Source organism: Ornithodoros turicata, chromosome 5, assembly GCF_037126465.1.
Source record: "Ornithodoros turicata isolate Travis chromosome 5, ASM3712646v1, whole genome shotgun sequence".
NCBI lineage: Eukaryota > Metazoa > Arthropoda > Arachnida > Ixodida > Argasidae > Ornithodoros > Ornithodoros turicata.
Window position 1 is genome coordinate 27,640,354 of NC_088205.1, and position 8,763 is coordinate 27,649,116.

The following is an 8,763-nucleotide window of genomic DNA, read 5'->3' on the forward strand; positions in this document are numbered from 1 at the left end:
TTTCTTTGACAGCGCTATGTCTTCGAGATCCTCTCTACCGTTATCGCAGGCATCCTGTACATAAATACCAATACGCGGACCAACCGACGTATATGTCGTCGGCTGTGCGACCTTCGGTCTTTCAAATATTCTCCCCTTCGTTTTTTTCTATTTCTTCTTCTGTTCTCTTGCACGTAATGCATTGCGAAAGCAAACTACCTGAGCTCAGCTCTAGCACGTATTCGTGTATACAACGCTGCACCATAATTCCCAACGTGTGCGCGTGTGAACTTACATAAGCCCCTTATACGCTAGCCACACTTCATGAAACGGATTGGCGGTAAGTTCACCTCCTCATCAACTATCATCTTGTGTGGCGTCGTTCTCTCCTGGCTTGTTGAAAGCAGGGGCGTGTTGAAAAAACGCAGTCATTCGGGACGATGGTTACTCAGGAGGTGAAGTTACTGTCATTCCGTTTAAAGCATTAAGTTTGCCGCGTGCCTAGGGTACTAGAAAGTAAAGCACCGGCCACACTCATGCTGGTCAGAATGAAAAGAACATGCCAAGTTGGCTTTCTTTGTGGATTTAAAATAAAAGAAGCCAAAAACGACCATACTAGCTGACACAGTATCTAAAACTCGCCAGTGGGTCTAAAATGAGTCGAACTCTCTGTTTGCACTTGCTTTGTCTTTGTTCCACAGACACTTCACGCTACACTCTTAACTCCGTACCCTTTAGTAAAGGGTAAAAAATCGCAATATTTTACCCTCTATTTCAGAAGCTACCAGGTACCCTCTGAGTGACACCTTTTATAAAAGTTACAAGGAAACCCACTAATTAGAGGTTACGGCCTTCAATCCAGCACCTGCCCGTAAAGGTTACGCCAATGCGGCTTTTTATACAAGATGTTCATTTTTATTCGCAACAGAGTAGCGCTCATTTGGCAGGTGGGTTATGTGAATCTTTGCTAATTAGTCGATCCGTAGTTACAAACACATGCGTCAGGAAATGTCGGAAATGTCTGTAACTACGGATGGGTTAATTTGCGAAAATTAACATAACCCACCTGTCAAATGAGCGCTGGTGCGATGCGAATAAAAACAAACACCCTGTGCGTGGGATATGGACAGACATTTACGGAACACACCACGGTACCAAAATGAACCAGCAGAAAAGGAGATCTTGAACATATGTATATTACAAAAACAGAAGTCTGTCGAGAGGTGACACATTGTGCACAAGTGCGATTCTGGTGTGAGGAGAAACCATGGTCGCTTTACCATGTATGTGGAAAAAAGAACTATCTTCTAAGTGAGAAGCAATGCATAAAAGTGCGAGGAAGCTAGCGAGTCAAAACAACTGACCTATGTTTGCTAAGCCGAACACACCCAACGAAATGGAGAACTGCAGCAGAAAAAAATTTATTCCACATTCGTGTTGCAGAGGCGAGCGCAAATGGCAATACAGTATTACATAAAACGCACACAACCTTGAGGAATATGAGTGTACAGTAACGCAGGAGACACTACCTTACTGCGTTATCAGCGTTGGAGGCGCTCTGGGACGAGTTTGTGAGGTACTGCATTGCGCTGGTGACGGTATGTGAACCTGCATGTGGGATCCTGGGAACAAAAGTTTGGGCAATGAGAGTAACATTTACGGAACCATTCAAATCCGTACAAAGCACAAGGTACAAAGCAGCATAAATGCGGGAAGGCGTTCACTCCGCGATTGAGTCTTAGAATATCGTAAGAATACAACAAGTAGGAAGCTGCGAATTATATATCTCGATGCATATATCCGCAGCTCGCAAAATGCACGCCGGTGTATTGACTTGGCGACCAAGTAAGAGCAGAAAAGTAGCAAGCGTAAGTGGCGTTCATATGCAGGACCGCAAAACGCTTGCCATAATCACAACAAACCTGCGCTAAGAGCTCTTGCTATCAAAATAACGCACGTACCTAGCACAAAATGTACACTTACCCAGTGTATGAAGTGTGTGAATTAGGGCTGCGGTGGTGACGTTCGTTTTCGGTTATATATTCTTTGCAATCTTCGCCCTCACTACACTTTCCCCTGAGAACACCGAAAATATACTTGTTTGCTAGCGACATCTAGCTTTTCCGTTGTTCCTGACGATACTATGATAAACGCGAGGAAAACCACTGATTAAAACAGATTACACTTGTTAACGGACGGACGACGAGCGTTAAGCGTTTCAAGGAAACCGCTCTCAGTGTGGATAGACCTAGACCAGGCTCGGCTACGCAGCGAAATCGAAAATCTTGGTGGTTGCGGCATTGACAATTGTTTTCCACCCTTTAGAAAGAAACATACTATCAGTATTTCAGACTGCGAACTTATAATCTGTGTTCATACAGCATTGATAACATGTAGTTGACGAATAGGTGAGGCTGAAACAGATAAAAAATAACAGCGTAGATTCGCAACTGTCGTCTCGAATGGGAGGCTGAAACGCGGCATTATGCTGAAAAACAAAAGGAAAACAAACGATAAGAAACTAACAAAGAGATTATCGTTGGAGATTTCGCTTAGAAGTTACAGTGTCGGAGTAGAGGGTACATTTATAAGTTACAACAAGCTGTTTTTGTTTTTTCCGAGATGTAACTTCTACTCGTGTTGTAAAGACATGACCTTGGTCGCTTTTAACCTCTAAATATACGTTACAGTGGTGTAACCTATAAGAAATCTCGAAATCTACGTCTATACAGAAGTTACATGTTTCTAAAAGTTACAATAAAAGGTACGGGTTTAAGAGTGTAACGCCGAGCACGGCGGCGGCCAGTGCTGACACAATAACGTGCCCTTTACACATAAAGTCCCCGAGCTCACGATCGCAGCATTCCAATCCAACTACATACCATGAAGCGTCGTTATTTGATTAACGTGTATTCGCGATCCTGACTGGTAACGAATAATTTCAGTTACTTAAATTACTTAGGCCAAGGTAGCAGGCTTGGTTGACAGATATTCCTGGTGAGATTCCGCTAACAACCCCGTGACCTGAGCTAACGTGCGGGGAAAGTCAACCCAAACCAGTAATTCATGGGTATGCTCTTGTAACCGCTACTAATCTGTCTTTCATGTCGCACAAACTCTTTCAAAATCCTGAACGACCACTGACGCCTTCCTGCCCACTTCAAACACTGTATAACACACACACACACACGGAAGCTTCTTTTAACCTGCCTGTTGTGCTTCGCTCCCGTCGTTCCTGAACTGGTTCGGGAACCGAACCGTTTGGAAAGAACCGGTTTGAACCATTATAATTGCCTTCTAGACCTGAACCGGATCCGAACCCTTATCGCCGAACCTAAACCCGAACCGGACCGTTAAACGTTTCGGTTCGACTCTCTGCGAACAAGTGCCCATTCGTGGAAACCAGCTCTCCCCTTCCGATCTGTTTCGGCTTCAGTCTGTCTAGCAACGTCATGATGACGTTTCTCGAGTACAGGTTTATTCGCAAATAAAGAACAGAAACATTTGCTGAAAATAGGGGCGTACGCCATTTTTGTGGTATTATGCAGTTCATAATTGCCACAAAAATGGCGTACCTCCCCATTTTCATGGAGAGAACGTTGCCATTTGGGATGATGGTTGAGATGGTTGACTAGGTTGACCACATGGTTGACATGGTAGGCCACATGGTTGACCTAGAGATGGTTGACTAGGAGCGGGTGCAATGCGGTGAAGCTCTGCCTCCAGAGTGTGGCTACGATGATGTCATTCCACAACGAGAATGGGAGGTGATCCGGGTTCGATAATCCGGGCGCCGACTGTGCTGTCTGGATGTTTTTCCTTGGTTTTCCTTACACTCTAAAAAACATAACTAAACCGCATAGCACGCTCTGAGCCAACCATTGCCACTAATGATAGGGTTATCGCTTCTCATTCGAAGAGAGAGGGGGCGTACGCCTTTTTATCTCAGTTATCACATACCCAACTTGACACAAAAAGGCGTACCCCCCCTCTCTCTCTCTCTTCGAATCAAGAAGCGATAACTCAGCGATGAAGTTCAGTTTTTAGAGTACAAACGGGGGCTTTAAGACAAATGTTCCGCAGTTCCCTGTGAAATCTGCCCAGGGCTGACGATCGCCCTCTGCGATAGTCGTGGCGTTGCCCGCTTGAGCGTGACCGATACGACAAACAGTTCCATCACCACCACCTCTGTTTATGCAGTCCATCACAGGTTATGTTAATCGTCACAAAACCGTGATCTCACCGTGATCCTACCAATCAAGAATGAAAACGGTATCATTCTGTGCAAGCGTTATGCACTCTCAAAACATAACTTCACCGCACAGCACGCTCCTAGCCAACGGTTATGTCGAATGGCACCGTCATCTCCCCCGACTTGTTGAAAACGGGAGGCGTATGTCTTTCTGTGACACTTATGCAGTTATTATGATTGACACAAAAAGGCGTACGCCCGGCGCTTTCACCAAATCAGGGGGTGATAAAGGTAATATTCTGTGCAATTTTTGGCCTTCACCGTGCTATGTGGTGAAGTTCTGTTTACTACCCATGCACCCTCTACGCATCTCCATTCTTCTATGCAACCTCTATCCTCCATCAGTCTTTCCGTTTTCTTTCTATGGTCGTGACGACGCCCGCTTCTGTGTGGCCAACAACGGCGAGGCGATCCTACCATTACACCCCCCCCCCCCTGTTTACTACGGCAAGCAGTTCCACCATCACCACCATCACTACCACCACCACCACCTCTGTTTTAGGAGTGTGCACTTTAAAACCAGAGCTTCACCGCATAGCACGCTCTGCGCCAACCATTGTTACGAACGATAGGGTTATCGCTTCTGATTCGAAGAGACAGGGGGGCTTACGCCTTTTTATGTCAATTATCATACATACAAGTTGTCACAAAAAGGCGTACGCCCCACTCTCTCGTTCGAATCAGATGCGATAACCCTATCGTTTGTGGCAATAGTTGGTGCAGAGCGTGCAATGCGGTGAAGTTCTGATTTAGTGTATGGCCAACCATCATCCCGAGTGACAACGCTCTCTCCCTTGATTTGATACTGGAGGCGTACGCCATTTGTGTGGCCGTCATGAACGGCATAATACCATAAAAATGGCGTACGTCTCCCGTTTTTTGCAAAGCAACGAAAGGAACGTTGCCACTCGGGATGATGGTTGGCTACACTCTTAGAAATGAACTTCACCGCATAGCACACTCCTAGCCAACCATAATCTCGAATGATATCATTGTCTGCCCTGATTTGCTGAAAACGGGAGGCGTACGCCATTTTTGTGACAATTATGAACAGCTTAAGTGTCATAAAAAAGGCGTACGCCTACCGTTTTGAACAAATCAGGGCACATAGCGATATCATTCGAGGTGGTGGTTGGCTAGGAGCGTGCTATGCGGCGAAGTTCATTTTTAAGAGTGTAGGAGCGTGTATTTTGGCATCACCTCCCCCCTCCCCCTGTTTTGAGAGTGTGTGTCTGTTGTCTGTTCTGTCGTTATGTGATGAAGTTCTGTCTTAAAAGTGTGGGTCTGTAATCAGCCTGCACCTACACAGTTCCAGAGACAAACACAGATGAGTTCGAATTAGACGTTCCGTGTAATTGGCTAATTACTCGAATACTACTAATGTTGCACCGAGTTCATCTCAGCAAGAATGAATATTGACTCAACCGGACAGCTCCCAGAAAATCGAACTCTGTATCTGCGCTTATTTGTCAACTCCACGCAAAACGAGGGTTGTCATTTATGCAGCACCGTCCTTCTGTATGTCTATGCAGACAAGAAATCCGCGAGAGAAGCAAGAAAATCTCCAACCAGGTCAACACGTCAGCGTGACAAACAAAACATGACCGTCTTTAAGGCTCTTACTTGGAGAAAATGGCCTCTAACAACAAAGAAGACAATCTGAAGTAATGTCAACAAGCGAGGCACTCAGCCTGCTCTTAGCGACCAATTCAGACATCGCTCGGAAACATCGGCGACTCGTCATCGCTTCCCACGGAGATATTGATTGACTACGACCGTCGAATGGCAAGTCCGCTGCCGTTGTCATCCCTGTTCTGGCTTCGATGTTACGAATAACATACAGAAAAGAAGAAAGGAAGATTGTAAGCGACGTTACGAGAGACGCACTTGGAGCGATCATAATAGATCGCGTTGGCGCGAAGAGCTTGAAATGTCGTAACTGCTCGCGCCTCGGTTTGTTATCTAGGAAAAGTACCAGACTAGACCGTCGAGAAGGTAATCGTTTTGCTTACACGCTGCCGGCTGTACTGTTTGCGGTTTTTCCTGGGTTTTTCTCAGACGCTCTCAGGCATATGTCGGCACAGTTTCCTAAGAAGCCGGCACAGGACGCACATTTCCCCAGGGCGTCAGTCGTGACGTAGCCCACCTCTGCGACGCCGACAACGGCGAGCCGACGAGCACCACCACCACCACCTGTACACGCTAAAGGATTTCGTTAACACGCATATGTTCTAGAAATCGTCTTATCCGTCTCTCGATATGCCAAGACCAATGGATTCTTCAAGTGTAATCGACTTTATTTTTGTCTTTCCCCCCCTCTTGTTTCACTAGATGTTCCTTTGTTGCGGTACAACATCCTGCTAACGGCGTGATAATTTGTAGGTTTACGTCTTGAGACAACTATGATAGCCTTGTGTGCCGAGCGCACGCGGCACCTCGCAATGGACCTCACCCGCGCAGGATGGCGTGTATAAGCAACGTGTACCATGCAAAGAGTGACCATATTCCTCCGACTCCAAAGGCGGGACATCCGCACATTGGAGTGGGAAGGGGGCTGTCAGTTCAAGAAACTCAACTCTGCACCGTTACTTGTTTCTCTTATTCTTTCCAGCTAGCTTGCTGCTGTTGTCTGCATTGACGTTTTTAGTGGTCAGGTACTCCCTTTAGCGAGAGAAATGAGAAATGGATGAACACTTACAAATAACGTCCATGCTGATGGAGCGGTGTAGTCCTGATACTTTCTGTACTCAAAATCTCTCTCTCCCTCTTTTTTTTCTTCACACGCACAGTGCCAGCTAGTGCCGGCACTTAAAGGAAGCCCAACAAGATGGAGAGTATTTTACATAGACGGCGGTACTTGCTGGCACACTGAATTCGCAGCGTGAATCGATCTGCAATCGTACTGAATCATGTCGAAAATAAGTCTCCCAGCCTTGCTCTGTCCGAGCTCACAGCAGTATACCAGTACCAGTTAATCCACAACACAAAGGCAACGTGTCACGGCACAATTGCACTACCAGTAAGCAGAACTACATTTACTTTTCAAACCACAACCAATCAAACAGGCACCGTTCTGCTTGCGCTCCTTCTCCACTTCCCATGTTTCTGACTTGTTTAACTTTTACTGCTCACGTGTAAAGGGAAATGGGCGGTTGCTTAATCGCATATTCGTCCTATAGAGCTACACCGACTGGCCTACTCTATTCCTGCTTCGTTCGTCCGCGTGGCGATTCCTCTCTGAAGAGCAGACGCCGCAGCGCGTAAGTGGGGCCTTTGCCGCCGCGCTCATAAGGACAATGCGCTTCAACGTGTTAAAAAAGGCGCTGAGTCCTCGTTCGACTGCTAGGTGAAAATTTGCGAAATCCATGATATGGAGACCAATGTGTCCTCGTTCGGGCATTGGGAGGCACTTGTGGCTTCGGACTTCTTTTATGTCCGAACCGTTTTGTTGGTTACCGCTATTATTTTTTCCAGTTCTGCTCCGGTTCGGGTTCAACAGTGTCATGAAAATTTCGGCTCTGGTTCAGGTTCAGTTCCGGCAAAAATAACGGTTCGGGTACGGCTTTCGGTTTGGGTTCGGTTCGACACCCTACATTGGAGATCGCATTTTAAGCCTATGTTTGCCTATGTGCCTATGTTTGCCTATGTTGCCCTTGTTGCCTATGTTTCTTTGCACCCATATCGCCATGCATCACCTACAAACACGAAATCACTTTCCCCGTGTTTAACGATTACGCTTTTGTACTTTCCATTCAAAGTTTTCACTTACGGAGCCCTTCGTATGTACATAGGCACACAACAAGCCCTAAGTTTTCCTCATACAACAAGCCCGAAGAAGCCGAACACATCTTCAAAGGGTAACGAGCATAGTTCAACAACAATGTTTAGTTAATGTGCATGAGATGTCCGACAGCATCTATATGTATGCAACCACTCTTCGTCCGCTGGCTTCATTGTTTCCTTCCTCGCCGCGCTGTCAAAAACGAAATTTCTCGCTCACTCATTGATGTCTATACGGGCAAATACAACTGAAGATGAACAGCTTGGTCACATCGATGGGGGTACAACTTGTCAGTCGAAAGGAAGAGTTCAAGTTGCGAGCCGAAATATTTTGGAAATCCACAACTTCCAGACTAATGCGGCGCTATTATCCCATCGGTCTCAGAAAAACCTTCGCGGAGTTGCGTGAAAAGGCAACCAGAGGTTGGCACCGCTGGGAAAACACGTGACATTTTAATATGAAGTACCACTGTTCGCAGTGGTCCAGGTTTGCAGGGTTGCGAAAAAAAATGATGGGGTCTCATCATTACACTTACGTTGTAGAATAGAATATAATAGAAATAGAAAGGAAAAAAATTGAAACGTAGGTCGCACTGGTGCGACCTGTTGTTCCATGACGCTTGATGTGTGAAAGCACTGAATGAGAGTGGAGGGCATGTTTAATGCTGATAAAAAATGGAAGGAAAGGTGAGCCACACACACTGAATTATTTAGAAGATTATTTCAGCACGTATGTCCTTGAGGTACTTCGC